Source organism: Lontra canadensis, unplaced genomic scaffold (assembly GCF_010015895.1).
Source record: "Lontra canadensis isolate GAN:19392208 unplaced genomic scaffold, GSC_riverotter_1.0 scaffold29, whole genome shotgun sequence".
Taxonomy (NCBI): domain Eukaryota; kingdom Metazoa; phylum Chordata; class Mammalia; order Carnivora; family Mustelidae; genus Lontra; species Lontra canadensis.
Genome location: NW_022631023.1, coordinates 9,854,749 through 9,873,863, shown reverse-complemented (window position 1 = coordinate 9,873,863; position 19,115 = coordinate 9,854,749). Strand labels below are relative to the sequence as shown.

Sequence of the window (19,115 nt, the reverse complement as noted above, 5' to 3'; positions counted from 1 at the left end):
ATAGACCCAAGCTTGCTTTGGCATCCTATTTTGTTTTTTTAAGATTTTATTTATTTATTTGAGAGGAAGGGAGCTAGGGAGAGGGAGCACAAGCAGGGGAGGGGCAGAGGGAGATGGAGAAACAGACACCCCACAGGGCAGGGATCCCAATGTGGGGCTTGATCCCAGGACCCTAGGATCATAACCTGAGCCAAAGGCAGATGCTTGGTCAACTGAGACACCCAGGTGCCCCTGCTATTTTGATGAAAACAATGGAAACTCTAATGTCTGGTGAAGTCTGTGTCACAGAAAAGGAGGACACATATAACCTCTAAGCCCCATAGGCTAACAATAGACAGATGCCACCTGGGAGGTTAGATGCAGAGATCACACAGAAAACTAACATAACATTAAAAAAAAAAAAAAGGAGGAGATGAGACCACATAGAAATAAGGTTTACGATAATAAAAAAATACTTAAGAGGGGAAAAAAAAAGAAAGAAAACCCAGCAACTATCAGGAAGGACAATCTTGTCAGAGCATCACGGTCAGTAACATGTTGGTTGATTATATTTCCCTCTAACTACCAGTTTTCCTATAAAATAATTTTTATTTTTACTTTTTTACTATGCATTCTGCCAGGTGATGGCAGTAGAAAAGTCAAGAGAATGCTTTATGTAGATTGCACAAAATGAAACATGCTGGTTATCATCAATATGATATACTTCTGGAAACCTGGAAACTTCTCCAACCTCTCTCACTCATAATGGTGATGTTACTTTATGTGATAACTGTAATAATAATTCATTTTAACCAACTAGGTAGATATTGTTTGGAGACACCTCAATTACAATGATTTAAAAATACAATCATCGATAATTTAAAAGATTAGAGTGGTTGAGCATATAGTTTTTTTTTTTTAATTTTTGTCTATTGCTTGAACAATGTCCCATGTCTTTATGCCCAATGAACAACCTTCCAGAAATTCTACCACAATGCCTTCCTTTCCATTGAGGTGTATGAGGGTACTGCTTCTAGGCTGACTTTCTACAGAGCTCAAAATGCAATGGTCCTTGTGGGGGAAATGAATAGGGATGCTGTTTTACAAAAAAAAAAACCCAAAACATAAAAACAAAACAACAACAACAAAAACACTTTTCTTTCCCTTTTACCATGCTTAAATATATGAAAAAAAAAAAAAAAGTCTAGTTTTATTGTTTAAACTGAGGATTCTATTTTTTACTGGAATAAAAAGATATCACTGGGAGAACATTACTTTATTGAAAAGTGTCTTTTTTTTTTTTTTTTTTTTGAGCGTGATCAGGGTAAGGAAATGGCAAAATTTAAGAACAGCTGTAGAGGGTCATTAAGGAATTGTCTGATGTTTCTGCCAGTTCTACTGATAACCTGTGGGCCACTTTATTATTTAAACCTCTCTATGCTTGAAGACTTCTTTTTCTGAAACTGAGGCAAGTCTTCCTAAGCCACTTGAATACAAAAAGGAGTTTTTAGATGACTGTGGTGTCTCCCCTGCCAGTTCTCATGCAAAAACAGCACCTTGATTCATCCTGGGCCAGATAAGCTCCTTGTGCCTTTTAGGAAACAGACTGTTTTCTCCTGAATTGGAGAGAGTAAGGCTCCATGATGATTTCCACTCTCTCCAGTAAGCTCTGAGCACTAAAGATTCCAGCCACCCATGGCCTGATTGGGAGCTGTGACGTCTCAAGCGTGCTGCATATATTCCCATGACCAGGTTCTAGAATAGCACCTGTGACCCACATGGCCCACAGAATGAGAGAACGATCTGGGCTTGGCTCCAAAATTTCTATGTTGTAAACCCTCTTCAGTTTTTCCTGTAAGTCGTGGTTTTTATGGCCAATGTGTTTATTTTTTGTTTGTTTGTTTTTTGTTTGTTTTTGGATAAGTTTGCAACTAGGAGATCAATACAAGCACTCTCTATAATCACCATCAAACAATATTTATTAAGAAAAATCTTTTCGGGGCACCTGGGTGTCTCAGTTGGTTAAAGCCTCTGCCTTTGGCTCAGGTTGTGATCCTGGCACCCTGGGACCCAGCCCCACATAGGGATCTTTGCTCAGCAGGGAACCTGCTCTACCCCCCAAGCCCTGCCTGCCTCTCTCTCTACCTACTTGCGATCTCTGTCTGTCAAATAAATAAATAAAATCTTAAAAAAAAAAAAGAAAAATCTTTTCATGGGTGCTTTACCAGGTGGTCTACAGAGAGAATTATATAGGCACGCCCATAATTTGGAGGGGTCTAAGGAATCATTCAGGCAGGCCTTGACAAACAAATGTTAATACAAACACAACCAGGCTGAGATTCAGTCCATTTGTCTGGGGTTGGCCATATTGGTCGTTTTATTGCTGCCTTCCTTCCTGAGTGGTCTTTACCTGTGCTGTATCTGTTGCTTGATATTTTGATTACCTTCCCTGAAATATATACATTATCTGCTAAGTCTAAGTCATATCTGTTTTTAAGTGCATTTAGTAGCACTTGGATGATGTGCCTAGTACTATAAAAATACCAGCTTTGAAAAGCTAAATTTTCACTAACAAGATCTTCTCCCCTTGGTCCAAAAGCAGCATAATACAAAACAGAGGGCAGGACCAGGAGTCAGAAATGCTAGCTCTGCCAAATGGTGTGGCATGTGGAACTCACCAGGCTCTAGAACCAGGTTACAGGCTCCAGGCACAGCTCTGCCTCTCACTCTTGCATGGCCTGGGACAGGCTACCTATTGTAAGATGGGATAAAAATAACAACTTCCTCACAGGTCGAATGAGTCAACTTCCATAAAGAACTTAGAGGAGTGTCTGGCTTGACAGCAAATACTCTATGAAGATCTGTGATGTGGCTTTGATCCTGGCTTTGTCATGGAGGAGCAAGAGGGGTACCTCTCCACATGTCAGTCTCATATGAACGACAGATCAAATTCTCTGAAACCCTGTAGCTTTATTGTTTGTTCTCTAAATAAGGCACCTTGCAAACATCTAGGAGAAATCACTCAGAGTAGGGGATCATATAATTTATCATTAAAACAGGACACTTTTAGGCTTGAATGGAGATGTTATAAATAATTAAGATTTCTGGGGACTCCTGGGTGACTCAGTCGGTTAAGCATCTGCCTTTGGCTCAGGTCATGATCCCAGGGTCCTGGAATTAAGAGTACTGCATCAGGCTCTTTGCACAGCAGGGAGTCTGCTTCTCCCCCTGCCATTCCCCCACTGCTTGTGCTCTCTTTCTCTCTGCCTCTCTCTCTCTGTCAAATAAATAAATAAATAAATAAATAAAATCTTACAAAGAATAATTAAGATCTCTGGGATACTGGGCATCAGCCAGACGAGTGTGGTGGATCCATATACAGCAAGTAATGTCGTGAGCCATTCGTAGACTGGAGATGGGGGATTCTGCCTTTGGAGATTTGAGGGTGTGGGTATACTTTCTCAAGGTGTAAAGGTGGCATTCAAATGGCACACAACTGAAAACACTTTCCGAAGTGTATCCTTCTGCTCTGCCTTTCACTTTCTGCAACGTCGCCTTTCATTTTTTCCTCCAGAAGAGGGATCAATATCACTAAAGAAACAGACTTGGGTAGACGTAAGTTATGTGGATTTTTATTTCTGCTGAGTTTTCTGCTGTAAATCTACCTCCACTATCCCGAGAGAAGCAGTTTTCCCCATTACTGATGGAAAGTTAAGTCTCCTCATAAGGAGGATTTCCCTTCCAGAAATCCAGAACGAGAAAAAGTATCAGACAAGGAGATTTTGTGCCAGCGAACAGCCCTTTCCAAAGATTTGAAAGGAATAATTTGTTTTTCATGGTTTATAAGTAGCAGATAAAACCTACATGGAAAAATGGACAAGAAGAAATGGAAAATAAGACACAGAATCTGGAATCATAAATTTAAAAAGCAATTTGTTTTATTTTAGCCATGCCCAGAAATCACTTGAGGTTAACAAGTGAGTATTTCTACTGGAAGAATCAGCTACAATTAGGTCACCAACTTAAAGAAGATGTAGGCGGAAGTTTAAGTACCAAGTCTATCATTATAAAGGTACTTTATCAGCAAGACTGTCAGTCATGGATTGTTGACTTAAAATGATTAAGAGGGTAAAATATCAAAGAGGAAGTTGAAGAGTTTGTGGAAAGGCCCCTGTTAAGATCAGGAGCAGCTGAGGGTCTCGATATTAGAAAGTCGTACATTCCTTGGGGAGCAGGTTTTGAGTTCCTTGACCTCAACATCAATCTGATGTGAATCAAAATAGAAACTTGCCTCCTCCTGAAGTCCTTGCTCTGGCTACACAAACCCAGGCCACACACTTAATCTGGTGGTGACAAAATGACAAATGTGTTGTCGTTTGGATAACGGAGACATGGTAATAGTCAAGTGATTTCCCACTGAAAGTTGGATGTGAAAATCTCTAACAGTACTATTCAAACTTCTCATTAAACAATCAACAACAAACAAGTAAAAATCTGGAGCCCTTGGACCTGGCACCCATGAATAGATTCTGTGAGAATCAGCTTAGCTCACCTGGGAAATGGATTTTTTTTTTCCCCTAGAAGTGTATTTGGCAGTCCGAAAAGATTTCATTGTTAATTCGGCATCTAACATTGCATTATTTATGGGTTTAATAATGACAAGATTTGGCAAATCTTTGGATCCACATGAGCCATGGAATTCAGAAGAATATTATTTCCTGCCATATTAATAACTGCTTTTTCGCAGTGGATTTTACTTGGTAACTCATTTGATCCATTTGGTTTGATCATTTAGGTATTTCAAGCCACCAAATATGGCCTCAAGTTTCACAATGGCTGTGTCTATTTCCTTAGCAACGACATGGTTCTCAGACTTATTTTTTTGGTATCTGTAGGTCATTGTCATCAGCACAGTGGGAGCCCCCCTCTCAAATATTTTCTGTTGCTTGAACAAAAGCCTGAAAGGATAGGTCTCAGAATAGCTGCTGAACACATAGTTGTAAGATGAGGCTAAAGTGTTTGTTGCCAGCAGTGAGCTGGGTGCATTCATTAGTATGTGACCATGCTGAAGACAGACGTACAGACAGAAGGTGCTTCTTTTTATCCAGCAACCATTCAGTGCCTTGTTCCCTTTCCTTTACTACATGCATATTAGTGTTTATCTTCTTGAATCACTAGAATCATAAAAGATTTTCTTTTTTGTTGTGTTATGTTAATTTTCTATCAGAGATTAAAAAAATAGCTTTTGCCATGTGTTAGGTATAAAGAATTCTTTTCAGGACCAACTTTTAACCATGGATCTACATTGGTATCAGATGTTAGGATGAAGGTTTACTATTGATAGAAGTGTAGCTCTTACAAGAGTCCAAGGTCCAAGTTCATCCCAAGGTTCAGTTATAAAATCAGAAGATACTAAAATGTGTGTGTGTGTGTGTGTGTGTGTGTGAGAGAGAGAGAGAAACTGCATTGTGAAAGCTACCATCCATTAGACACTTAGCCTCATTGTCAATTTTTTCTTCTTTACGACTGAAAGGACTAACTCCTGGGAAAAAATGGATAATATCTCTATTTTAAAAATATGACATGAATTTGGAGAAGTTAAGTCTTCTCCCAAGATCTCACAATCAAGAGGTGTTAGAACCAAGATTTGAAGCAAGATTGGCCTGTTGCCAAATTCCAGTATACTTTATGATGTATCTCAAGGAACATTTCCTTCAGGAACATTCTAAGCACTGAGTTCCCTGCCCTCTGTGGTTCTTTCTCCCAGTTCACAGATGTCAGGCTATAAAGGGAGAAGGTGCTAAATGTAGAAGTTGTCAACCAGCAAGTGAATGAGATAGAATACTTGGAGGATTAAGGCCTTATTGGACACCCAAATCACACCCTACCCATAGGTCTGGGTTTCTCAATGGCTTCTAGAAAGTAAAGTATTAGGTGCTCTAGTGATAGTATGAATCATAGGAAGTGCTAAGCTAAAATACTGAATGAGTCATTCTTTCCAGAAACATTGGCATTTATTTCTCTAAAACTTTTGATAGACTTTTACAGATGGGGTAGAATAAAATCTACTTAAAATTTACTGCTACTACTACTAAATACTAAAATAAATGTACTACTATTAATAATGAACGGCTTTCATTTTTTGACAAGTTGTTATGAACATGTTCAATTATTTGCTTATGAAAACATCCAATAGCATGCTACATGCCTTCTGGGTATAAAATAAATGCTAATTACAATAAATGTAGTGGTACATAATCTTTTACCTGTCTGAACTCACTCACGCAATCTGTGTTGTGTTCTGGGTCTACAGCAAACCTGGTTCTTGGATAGTTAGCAGGTTTTCGAAACTGGTTGACTAGGATACATAGTATCCCAGTTGACTGGGATACATAGAACCTAGCCATCAGTTGTATGCGGGGTGAAGGGTGGGGGCATCAAAGTCAATTCTGAAGGTTTAGCCCTGGTGACTAAGGGGTTGGTGGTGCCATTGTCAGAAAGATGGAAGTTGGAAAGTCTGAGAAAGGATGGTGAATTCCATATAGGAACATATTTGCCTTGAGGTTTCTTGAGGTGATGTCCTCATGGATGTGTTCAGGAGCCACTTGAAGACTCACCACAACTCTGAGATGGACTTGCCTGGTGGGCCGATATTGCTCATCATGGGCCTACTGTGTTCAAGGCAGGAGTGGGGAGATTCCCAAAGGAGAAAAGATGGAACAGGAAGAGAAGAGAGTCTAGAACAGAGTCTAGGAGACATCTGGGGTAAGGGAGAGGGAAGAGTAGCAGAGAAGGAATTGTGGAAAGAGTAGTAATAATAAGAGACAAGAAAACAGGGCCAAAGGGTAGGATAATTTTCTTTTGAAAGATAAGATGGTCTAGACTATTGGCCCTGGAGGAGCAAATAAGTTAGCTCAATCTCTGTATACTGCTGTGCACCAGCATCCCACACAAGGACAGAAAGAAGGGAGGGAAGTGCGAAGAATCCCAGAATTTCACATAGTCTACTACATAACTTATCTGTGGAGGAGACTGTCACAGTGGCTACAGCTCTTTGGTGTGCTGTGGAGGAGAAATGGTTTGAAACCCAGTATTCCAAAGGAGATGGGGCAGCAGGAAGAGGAGAAGGAATTTCTGACTGAATGAGAAAGGCATTTAAAGACAAGCAGGTGGAATGGGACCTAGAGGGAGGAGAGCCGAGAAGGAAGGGGGTAGATGAAGAGCTGGCATAACTGGTTCCAGAGAAAGCAGGGGGCATTGAGAGGGGAGCACGTTACTTATTTCATCTCTGGAAAACGGTGGAGCAAATACAACATTCCTCAGAAAGAAGACATGTAAGGGTAGAGCTAGATGACATCTCAAGAAGAAGTGAACACGTGCTTTTCTCAGTACTCACTACTCTTCTAAAGAATACAACGGGGGAGAGTCTTTCCAGAGGAGAGTTTATCTGGAACTTATGGTCCAGCTGGGAACAGCTCCTAAAGACAGAGCACGGTAGGGTGTTTTGGATAAATTAGGCATTGAATGCAGGGGTTAAAATAAAATAATCTGTGTCAAAGTGGTTTTGTGTTTCCAACAATACTTAGAATACTGAGAATAAAAGCAGAGAAAATAAGTTGTAGAGTATGCGTAAGGGAGGTGACTTGCAGCAGTCATTCTGTGTGACCTAGTAGTGATAGCAAGGAACTTGGAACTCATCTGAAAGGTAGAGGGTATTTCACATAAATATTACTTAAAAGCCCTTTATTCCCCATGGCCCCATCACAGTGCCTTGTCAGAGGGTTGATCTGGGGTCACCATGAAGGTGGCAAATGCAATCAGTAGGAGTGAGGATGGTAGACTGAAAGGAGTAGAAGCTGTGAATGGAAAACATTCCAGAATATGAAATCTTGGAGATGGTACTATTTTCACTTGTAAAGCCAGCAGCTTATGGCAAGCTTTGAAATACTTCAAGACCAACTGTGCTTCACCCCCATCCTGATTCCCTACTCCAAAAGTTACATTTCTCTAAAATCATTTAGAGAAATGTGTTTGGTGGTCTCTCTGAGATACAACTATTTGACCAGACTCTTTATGCTGATAATTTACCTCCTTGGATACTGCCCACTCTTTCACTTTCTAATCTGCTCCACATTAACTTTAATGCTCCTTTCGTCAAACCCTGCCTAGCCATGTGTCACAGATGGGCACCATTTGTCTTCTCAGCCATGATAGTTGAAAGGTCAAGATTCAACTTCATGCACAAAGATCTTGGTACATGGAGGATGTTCCAAAACCAAGGCCAGGAATTACCAATTCCACAAACCTAGGCAGGAGGTGATGTGGGAGAAAGAGCAAATGAGCTGTGGTCCCTTGAGTGTATCTGAATATTCCTGTCTACCTGGAATCTCAGAATATGACCTATTTGAAAAGAAGTCCTTTTGGATGTGATTAGTTTGAGTTGTACTGGATTAAGGTGGGCTTTATATCTAATGACTGTGTCTTTGTAAGAAGAGAAGACACACAGAGACACAGGGAGAGTGTCATGGGAAGATAGGGAAGGAGCTTGGTGTGTTGCGGCTACAATCTAAGGGATGTCAAGGATTGCCAGGAACCACCAGAATCTAGGAGGTATTCTTTCCTAGAGCCTCAGATGGGGGCTTGGCCCTGCCAACACTTTGGTTGTGGACTTCTAGCCTCTGGAACTCAGACAACACATTTCTGTTGTTTGAAACCATCCTGTTTGTGAGAATTTGCTACGGCAACCCTAGGAAACCAATACAATCTTCTGATCCTGATGACTAACCTTTTCACTGCCCGGGTGGAAGCTTCTCCCAGGAGGCCATGTTGTCCCTGGAGCCTGTCCCGATGTAACCTGTGTGATTTAAAGTCTTGGGAAGCCTCATTCCAGAAGGCTCCATGCCCAGGTCAATGTATTTCTTTGGGCTGCCCTTGTCATTACAACGTTCTGACTTACATCTTTGCTCCTTTGAACTTCAATCAATGGCCGCCCCAGGGACGTTGTTTTGACTACGCCACAGTTTTCTAAACTCCCCACTGTGTGGTTTCCAGGTCAGACAGTCAGGCTTTGTTCTGTGAATCACTGCCCAAGGAGTCAATTAAATCTCGCTTAGCTGCCTTGTGGCCTGGCTTCAGCGACTTTGCTACAACAGGGGTGTTTAGAAGTTCCTGAGGAAAGCCAGAAGTGAGCGGGGGAGGACCCTGTGCTAACACAGGGGAGGGGACACAGATTAGGGAGCTCATACAGCAGTGACAAATGAAGGCACCAGAAGCTTAGCTTCTTGCCTTGGAAAGGAGCGATGCATTCCTGACACACTATTTCGGGACCCAAAAGAGAAAGTGAGGGGCTTTGGAAATCACTCCAGAGAGGCTGCCATCAAGGGGAGATGAGACATGTGTTAGCATTACAGTCCTTCCGCCGCAGGAATGGGAAAGAATCACAGTGTGAGTCTGGTCGTGATCTTTATGGTGGGAGGTTTCCTTTGAAGTCTGACATCACTGAAAAAATCCTCATAAAACCAAAAAGGAAAAAAAGAGTATCTCATCCTGGCTAGGAGTGCACCAAAGAATATGGAAATGGGAAACCTTACAGCTCTCTGCAGAAACAGGAATGGGCAGAATCTGAAGTCACTCGGGAAGAGAAAAGGAAAAGAAAAAGCAAGATTTTTCAAAGGGCCTGGAAAGTGCTACCTTTGTGGCATGCTTGCTTCCAGAAGAAGAGTCCTGTGTGAAGCCAGTAGATCCAGACAGAGGACCAGCCCACCCAGAGAAGTTGGGGTCAGACAAGTCACAGAGACCCTAGGAGATTCTAGAAATCTAGGCAATTCCTGTCGGTTGTCCCTTCTCTTGCAGGATGGTGTGGTGCTCAGAGGAGACACAGCATGTGAAATCACTCTGTATGTTTCTAAGCATCCTATAAATATAGGCAAGTGAGGACAGGTACCCACTAAAGCTAGTCCCAGGATGCCTTAGATCTCCTGTTTACCTACACCATGTCAGCTACCAGCTAAGTGGGGGCTAAGGATTTCCACAGAAGCCCAGCTCCAGGAGCCCCAGTGGGTTGGGACTATTCCTTTTTTCTTTGCATCAGTGATGCATTTGTGACACAACCAAGGGGAAGCAGGCAAGCACAAAGACAGAGACTGGCGTTGCTCCCTCTCCAGAGCCTTGGGAGGGCCGTCCCATGCCGCACTGCTGTCCCAGGGGCTGCTCCTTTGGGACATGAACCCAGATGAGCTGGCGAGGCACAGAACCCAGGGAAGGGGAAGGCTCAGGACCAGCCACCCAGTGTGCAGCCCTGGCCCATGCTTTTCTCTGAGCTGCAGCATCACTGAGTACTTGCAAAAACTGTGCCGTGAGCACTCGTGTTTCTTCCTTCAGCTGTGGGACACTGTCTTTTCATTTCCATCCACCAAAATTTCCTAGATGTTCCCTACGCCATGAGGCCTGCCCTGAGCCTGCCTTAGCTCACAGCATGTCCTCTGGGTCACCACACCTTTTTAGTTCTGCTCACAGCTTGCATCATTCCTCCCCTGCCCATATGCTAACTATAAAGCTGGGTAGTGATTCCACTTATTATGATTACTATATGGGAGACCTTCTCTCATGCCCTAATCTTGTCCCAGATGCAACACACTACATGTGACGGTTAACAGTTTGTGGATTCTGATACAGTAGGTACTAGTGGGCAGGGCAGCTTTGAACACCTGGGAAGGAGACATGGGGGTGTCTATCTAGGTTCTAGGTCTCCCAGATCCTCAAAAGGGAGTGGAACCAACAGGTGGAGGTTCAAGGGGGGAGATCCAGAACATTTGTCTTTGGTGCCCTAAGCTCTCCTTATACTGACCTTTGTACTCTAACTTATTTGGGGCAGCCTCTTACTTAGTTCATATCAAAGTGTAAATGACTAATGGTTTACCCTTCCCTGGGAGATCTGCCTTCTCAGACTTACTAAACTTGAAGATTAAGGCCTGAGACTGTGCTAGAAGGTCAGTGAGGGAGGAAGGTACTTGTCTTGGATGAGGGCTTTTCCAGCCTTCTGAAATCACCCCCTTGGGCAGCTGTATGGCATGATATGTCCCTCAATTAATGTACTTTCTCACAGTCCAGATGGCTCAGGCTGCTCTGAGGATAATCTCTTTCTCTCTGGACTCTCCCTTCCCAGCCTAACTTGAAAGACAGAAAATCTATCCAAAGTAGCTTCAGGGAAGAGTATGAAAGTCTGTGGGCTGGAGGCATGTCAGTTCTGGCATAATTTAAATGTCTTTGTGCTGTAAAAATGGAAATGCCTAGTAAGAGTTCTTATTGTGCTCTTCAACTTGCTATAGACAGTGGTGTAAAGGGAACCTCAGGGTTCAGGTTGTAACAAGGCTGCATTCCCTTCTGCGGACCCCTGGAAACTCCCTGGGTCCCACCTGCCACATCTGGAGACGGGGGAGAGGTGGATCACTAATAGGCTTTCAGGCACCAGGTTACTTAGCTTTTCTCTGCTTTGACCTCATCAGTTAGGGGTCCTGCTCAGAGGGTGGCAACAGGAGGAAATGTAATGACATGCACATAACACCCAGTTCGGGGATGGAAACATAGTAAATGAGCTTTTTTTTTTTTTTACAATTGTTAGGGTCATTTCATGCTGTCAGCTATGAGTCTAGGATTTATTTTTCTGTTTAAGGACTAACTAGGGATTCTGAGATTCTGTCCCTTTGCCGTTTTACTGAACAGGTCCCTTCCTGAGAGGTTGCTCTTTTTGTCACTTTCCTTTGGAGCACCCTGACCGTCTGGAAGGACCAGATGGGAAAATGCATCAGGGTGAAGAAGCATCAGTAGATCAGGGAAAAAGATCTTTTTCAACCAGAAATTCTGCCACGAGTTTTCTTGTGATATAAGTAAGATTCACATCCTACCAACCAGGGGAGGCTTGCAGATGAGGTGGTTCCTTCTGTAATCTTCCCCAGGTAAGAGCAGGAGTCTTTGGAATGATAGAGCTGCATATGTCATACTGGGTCACCTGTGTGTCTAGGCCTCTTATGAAAGAGAACGAGGAGTGGGTGTTTGCTACACTGGGGAAAAACCAGTAGATGTGATGGGTCTAGTTATCAGGGTAGATTGGAAGGAAGGGTTTTAGTCAAAAGCTTTCAAGATGGTGAGTCTCATTTTCCCATGGCTATTGTATCATGAACCACATCTGGGATGATTCCATTAGTGGATACAACACTGAGAGATGGGGAATGGACTTTTATTGACATTTCCCATAGAAATGGACAAAAGGTCAGTAACTTTGTCATAGGACGTATCAGTACTGTGCTTCCTTGGGGGTCAGAGTGCTTTGGGTAACTCATATATCTTCTCCAAGGCCTGGACAGTTTGAGAGAACATTGAGGCATTCTGACCAGCTTGGAGTTGAGGCAACTGAAGAGACCCCAGAGAACTCCCTTGCACCTTCTAGCATGTGAGGTTTCAATGGGAAGACAGTCAGCTATGAACCAAGAAGAAGATTCTCACTAGACACTGACTCTGTCAGCCCTGTGATCTTGACTTCCCAGCTTTCAGAATGGTGAGAAATAAATGTCTTTGCCCAGTCTATGGTATTTCTGTGGCAGATGGCAGAATGGACTAAGACAGTTGAGAGCTAGAAGTGACCTTGAATGCTTCCCTGGGCTGCAGGACTGGTGAAGCCCAGAGTCTTGGCTCCTGGGACTCTACCTCACCTGCCTCTCCCCTTATATCCCAGCTGCATCCTTGCCTTGGGCTTTAGCTATCCTGACCGATGGCATTTTTTGAGTCTGCCCCCAGGTCTTTGAACATGCCCTTGCCTCCACTCCACCCACAACTCCTTCTTCTCTCTTTCCTTGGCTAAATTCTCCTAGATAAAGAGAAGTCCCATCAGTCATCACCTCCTTGGATGGCTTGCGTGTCCCATCCTCTGCTTCCTGGTTAGTGCTGGGGGTCAATTCCCTTTCCTATCACCCCCCGTGGGGCCCTTGATGACAGGGTTATCCACTGATTTCTGTGAAGCATCTACAGGCACTTGCTTTGTCTTCCTGGACTACATAGCTCTTAATATGTGCCTGTCACCATTCTGAGCACATCACCGATATCAGTGCCTTCAGCCCAATCAGGCAGGACTACTTCCATTCCTCTTTTGCAGGTGAGGATGTAGATGAACTAAGAGGTCATGCGACTTGCCTGAGGTCACACAGTTGATAAGTGGTGAGTGGGGGAGTAGCTCCTGTGTCCTTATGGTCCGAACTGGGTTGAGTAGTGTCTCCTAAAATTCACACCCACGTGGAAACTCAGAACATGACCTCCTTCAGATAGAGGGTCTTTGCAGAAGGAACTGGATACCGTGGGGTCATCCTACCCTAAATCCAGTGGCTAGTGTCCTTATGAGAAGAGAAAATGGGGACATGCTGAGGGAAGGACGGCTGCAGTCAAGGGCGGAGAGATGACAGTGTCGCAACACGAAGCCAGGAATGCCATTACTGGCGACCAGCAGAAGCTAGAAGGAGGAAAGGAAGGAGTGTCCCCTCAAGCCTTCAGAAGTGGGGTGGCCCTGCTTGATTTCAGACCTCTGGCATTTGGCACTGTGCAAGGAAAAAAAAATCCTGTTGTTTTCAGCCACCCCATTTGTGGCCATTTGTGATGGCAGTCACAGGAAAGTACTAAACTACCTCGCAGAGAATGGAGGGAGTGGTTTCTGGGGGTGGGGGATGGTGTTCCCACCCTTTCCCAGGACGGGGGAGAGGACCAGCAGGCCTGCTTTCCCTGCAAGTTCTGCCTGGTGATGGGTGTGGTGGGAGATTCCCAGGCCTGCCAGCCACTTCTTGACATGGCATTTTGAGAGAAACACAGTGCTGGGCACAAGACAGGAGCCTAGGGCACATGGCAAGGGGGCTGGACTTCGGGAAGGCCGAGAACAGCCACCCAGTGCCTCAGTTTTCCTTTTTAACAAATGGGGCCTCTATGGGAATGGGAACCTGAGCCAGGCACTGTTTGAGGCCTGGGAGTGCAATAGGTGAAGCGGTTGGCCTCAGTCTCTGTCTCTAGGAAACTAGCATTCTGGGGGACAAGACCATGAATCAGCCCCTAAATAAACAAGTGATGATTTATGAAAGCGGTCAGGGATAGGAAGAAAAATCTCCTTCTCAAAAGGTACAGAGTTTCACGAAATGAAACATGATGCATACAAACAAAAGGCCAAACGGAATGGTGAGGTCCTTTGTCTGTAACAAGGATCACACATTCACACGAATGTTTGCGTGGTGGTCCAGACAGGCCTCAGACTCAGATGGTCGTTGGCCAGTTGGGCTTTAGAGGACAGCTTTCCTTGGGGCCAGACTGGTCATCCAAGTCTACTTTTTGCATTGCCGGGCCAGCAATGAAACGGATGACTGGACAGGCCATCTGCCCAGACCTCAGGAAGAGCAGAGACTCCCCTGGGCCAGTTCTCCAGGCTGAGCTGGCAGCAAGGCAGGCAGTTCCCCGAAAGGGCCACTCTCCTGCCCTGCCAGGAAGAGAGTCCGGGAGGCCTTTACGGAGCACCTGACTGAGGTGCCGGGCATTTGCAATGCCTCCGGTCTGGCAGAGGCCGTCACCCTTGAGTTCGCTGGTGGGTGCTCTGAGAAAGATGCATGGAGCCAATTTTAGGAGTTTTCAAAACTTCCAGGAAGAACAAAAAGCAAACTTTCTTTCTTTCTTTCTTTTTTTTTTTTTTAAGATTTTATTTATTTATTTGGTAGAAAACACAAGCAGGGGGAGCAGCAGAAGGAGAGGGAGCAGCTCAACTCCCAGCTGAGGTAGGAGCCCGATGCAGGGCTCGGCTCCAGGACCCCAGAGTCATGACCTGAGCTGAAGGCAGACACTGACCGACTGAGCCACCCAGGCGCCCCAAGGCGAACTTTCCAGACCTAATATGTGAGCCTTAGAGATATCCCCCCATAAGCATGGATACTCTTAAATGCAAGTAAAGACTCAGCTGTAGAGCAAGGTGATATAAAATACAAAGTACTATTAATCATGGGAGAATAGAAGTCATTATTTTAAGATAGAGTCATTCTGGAGAGAGGAGCAGTTCTGGGATCCAACAGAACTGCGCCACAGCAACTTTCCACCTGAGACGCCGTCTCTGGTCAAACACCCCCCCCTCCCCATCCACGGCAGGGTTGGAGGAGATGAGTCTATTTGTTTATCTCTGGACACACACAGTGACTGAGGAGTGTGGGGGTGGGAGTGGGGGGAAAGACCTGGGATAAATGCAATGTTCTAGCTTCTTCCACACCCATCACTGAGGTTCCACACTTCCTGATTTCCCTAAAAGTTTATTTGTCTCATGTCCTTTGAAGTCAGACACGTGGTTTTGGTGGGAATCCTCTCCCCTCTGAAAAGGCTGGTGATACGTTGAACGGTCTCAAGAGCTCCCTGCACACCAGGAGAAAGCTCCTCTCCCCTTAGGGAGTGGGGAAGGCTGAGATGGTAGGGAACATGGGAACTTGTCATTTTGACAATCATCAGATTACTGACTGAATCCAGAGCAACATGAAAAACAAAGTTTCTTCACCAGATTTCCCTTTCTTTACTCCTTCTTCCCCTCCTTCCTTCCTCCCTCCCTCCCTCCTTCCCTCTTTCTTTCTTTCCTTCCTTCTTTCCTTTCTTCTTTCTTTCTTTCACATTTTATTTATTTATTTGAGAGAAAGAAGGGGAGAGAAAGAGTGAGATCACAAGCAGTGGGGAGGGGTAGAGGGAGAAGCAGGCCCCCCACTGAGCAGGGAGCCTGATGCGGGGCTCCATCCTAGGACCCTGAGATCATGACCCAAGTGGAAGGCAGAAAGTTAACTCACTGAGCTACCCAGGTACCCCCATTCAGATTTTTCTTAAAAAAAAAAAATAGAAATAATCTTTGAAGAAATGTCACAAACTTGGAGGAAGGATAAGACATTTACTCAAGATGTAAACTATCTAAATGAAATGATCGATTGTCTTCTTCTCTTGGTGAGGACACAGAGAAGGGTTTCGTGTCTGAAGCTTTTGTACATGTATATTGACATTTTTGTGGTTGTAGATGGATATAGGTTGACGTAAAAAAATCAGCACTGGTGTGGGTTTTTGTTTTTGTTTTTTGTGGGTTTTTTTGTATCTATATGAGAGGATGGGTGTCCACTAAAGCGACTGTGGCCAACATTTCACAATATATGTAAGTCATGTCATACATAAGCTGTCTGCCTCATACCAAACCAGCTCTGCATGTCAGCTGTATCTCAATACAACTAGAGAGAAAGAAAGAAAGAAAGAAAGAAAGAAGAAAGAGAAAAAGAATGGAAGAGAAAATAGCAAAAAACATTGGTGTGGACTTCCAGCCTCCATTCTACCCGGGAGCCTCCACTCTCGCGCGCCCTCAGACACCTCGGCCAGACTCTGGGGCGGTTAGCTTGGTTTCCTGGCTGGAATTGCGACACCCCTGCCACAGAGCGTCTTCGAGCTCCAGACAGGCCCGTGAACAGGGTGTCAGGAAGTCCGGGAAGCCATGAGTCAGCTCAGCGCGGGCAGCCGGGCCTCTGGGGCTCGAAAGGAAACTTGACCAGTAGCCGAAGTCAACAAGGACTACAGAGCAAGGCGGGCGATGCTCGGAAGGCAGCCTGGGTGAGGCGAGGGGTGGGGGGCTGGCTCCTGAGCCCCCGGCCAGCGTGTCCCCATGGGCCCTCTGCACCAAGCTCCACCCTTCCCAGCAGAAACTTTCCAGCCCTTTCAGCTCTGACCACAAAGGGTGGAATTGAACGGCCTGAAAAGTCAGTTCGCGTTGGTTTTGGTAAATTCAAAATGATACAGTGAGTAATGCATGAAAAGCATCTTTTTCCTAATTGAAAAATAAGTATTGCAATTCTGCTTGCAACTTAACTTCTTTGGAAGGGAGATCGTAGCTTTCTGGGAGGGCACTGGAGATGTAACTTGTACCCCGGCTGTAGTTTCTGTGCTGTCCTGTATCGTCACGCGACATGGGTTACAGCCAAGGCCATTTAGGAAGGAACTTTCTCTTAGTTTCTTTCTCATCTCTTCCCTTCCCCTTGGGATAAACCTACCCATAGGTATGGCTTTCTATACTTGGTTTCCTCTTTCTGTCACTCCTACCTTTTAGAATCACACTGCCCCACCCTCTATGTAGACCTGCTTTTCAGAATTTCAAACACCGAGAAATATTTGAAGCTGCAGGTCTGTTTTCCAACACCTGGACCTTGAACTTGATATGTGTACAGCCCGCCCCTAGGTGTGTGGAACAAAGAAACCCCAGATTTGGTAGGGCTGCACATCTGTGGACTGGGACTCCCACCTATGAGACAGGAATTCTCCCCAGAGCTCTACCACCTCAGGGCACCCCCAGGGGTCGGGACTGACTTAACCAGGCTCCACATTCACTCCCACTCCTTAGCCCCACTGGGGGGCTCTGATGTGCCACTCTGCTGAGGAGGAGAGGAGGAGGGAATTCAAAGGCAGAGAAGAGAGAAAGGCAGGTGCAGGAAAGGAAACAGAAGAAGGGAGACCAGGAGAATTTATGTATGTGGGGCTGCAGCCGGAGGCCGGGGGGGGGGGCACTGAAGACTGAAGGCAGTAAAGACGGTCTCCTCTCATTCTTGCCTCTGGCCTGTGGTCCCTCTTTTTCCAACCTCGGGACGCCGTCTATGCGATCAGCCCATCATATGTGTAGGAGGTGCTGCTGGGACCGGGAAGACAAAAACTGTGGCCTAAAAGCAGTTTTTCGAACCATGTTGACACTTCTCAAATATTAGTGAGCTTGAAAGAAAACACCAAACTCTTCCCTCTACGTGTCCTCCCCGCTTTACTTCCTAACCTGTCTCCTGTCTAGTGAAACTGGAAGTGGAAAAAGTAAGTATTGCCAAGATCGTCCTAACGGAGTGTGCTAGACATTCCCTAGAAACTCGAGCGTTCCTGTGGTGCTGCTTTTCCCCGGGTTAATCGCTTTGCTTTGCACTGTGAGACCAAGAGGTTAAAAACAAAACAAAAGAACCAAAACCAAAACATTAAAAAAAATTTTTTTAGAACTTGTGCAATAGGACAGAAATACTATCAAAATAATTTGCGAAATTCAGAATTGTTGCTGTATTTTCTATAGGGTTAACTTTTGAGATGAAAGACTACTTTGGAACCTATGATTTTTTCTTTTTCCCAAAATAAAATTTCCTTCATCAAACTGCAGAAATTTACTTGGGGGAAGAAAATGCCTAACTTGTAGTTTCCACAATGAGAAACACATTCCCATGGCTTTCAGCCACTTTCTGTCAACTCTGCGATAGGCTTAAATTGCATTCATTTATAATGAGTTAAAAATATGAATGAAATCTTTAAATTTGTTAAAATAAAGCCATGGCTTAAACCTCCTCGTCTCCTGCACAGAAAGAGAGGATATTAGGTGGCAAATGACCTCACTATCATTTCTGAGTATCAACCCCAAACCTGACCACTCATATTTAATTTCAAACGAAGTGCCACAATTTCACAATTAAAAAAAAATTAAAAATAGATGGCCTCTGTTGCTGCAACGAGATAGGGCCGTGTGATGGCTGTGAGCATGTCTCTTCCTGCAGTGTTTCTGGCCTTGAGTCCACAGATCCCCCGCCAACTTCAAAGGAAGCTGTAGGAGATGGTGTGTGGAACACCAGATAGCCCAAGGAAGGGGGGACCCTTCCTTTGCCAAGAGGCGTTGCTAAAATTAGAGGGTGAGGTTGTCTCAGCACGGGAGGGGATCTTGGCGATGGTCGGCTTTAATCGATGATGGAACCCTTATTTCTTTTGCGACCTTCAAAGAGCAACGCTTATGCAACAACAGGAGGGGAGGTCTTTCTTTTGGAGCTCCTTCCCTCTGTCTATCTTGAGCTCCTGCTGCCGATATTTAAATCAATTTCCTCTTGCTTTGGGGCTCAGCACAGATGGGGAACAGCCAAGGCACGGTTCTTTTCCTCCGGGTTTTCTAAGATGGTTTTTATAATCTGAGACCATCATTTGCCCTCCCTGTTCATCTGGGATGCTGTCATACGGACTTCATTTTGTCCTCTGTGCATTTGGGATGCATGTGGGAAGTGGGTTCTGTGAAGTAGGGTGAAGGGTTGAGGCCAGCCTCACACTTGGGC

General features: G+C 44.6%; 1 protein-coding gene across 5 annotated transcripts in view; it reads right to left on the bottom strand.

Moving 5' to 3' along the window:
• The window catches only part of RUNX1 (RUNX family transcription factor 1), a 246,527-nt gene that overhangs the window by 176,951 nt on the left and 50,461 nt on the right, over window positions 1–19,115 (bottom strand). The window lies entirely within an intron of this gene.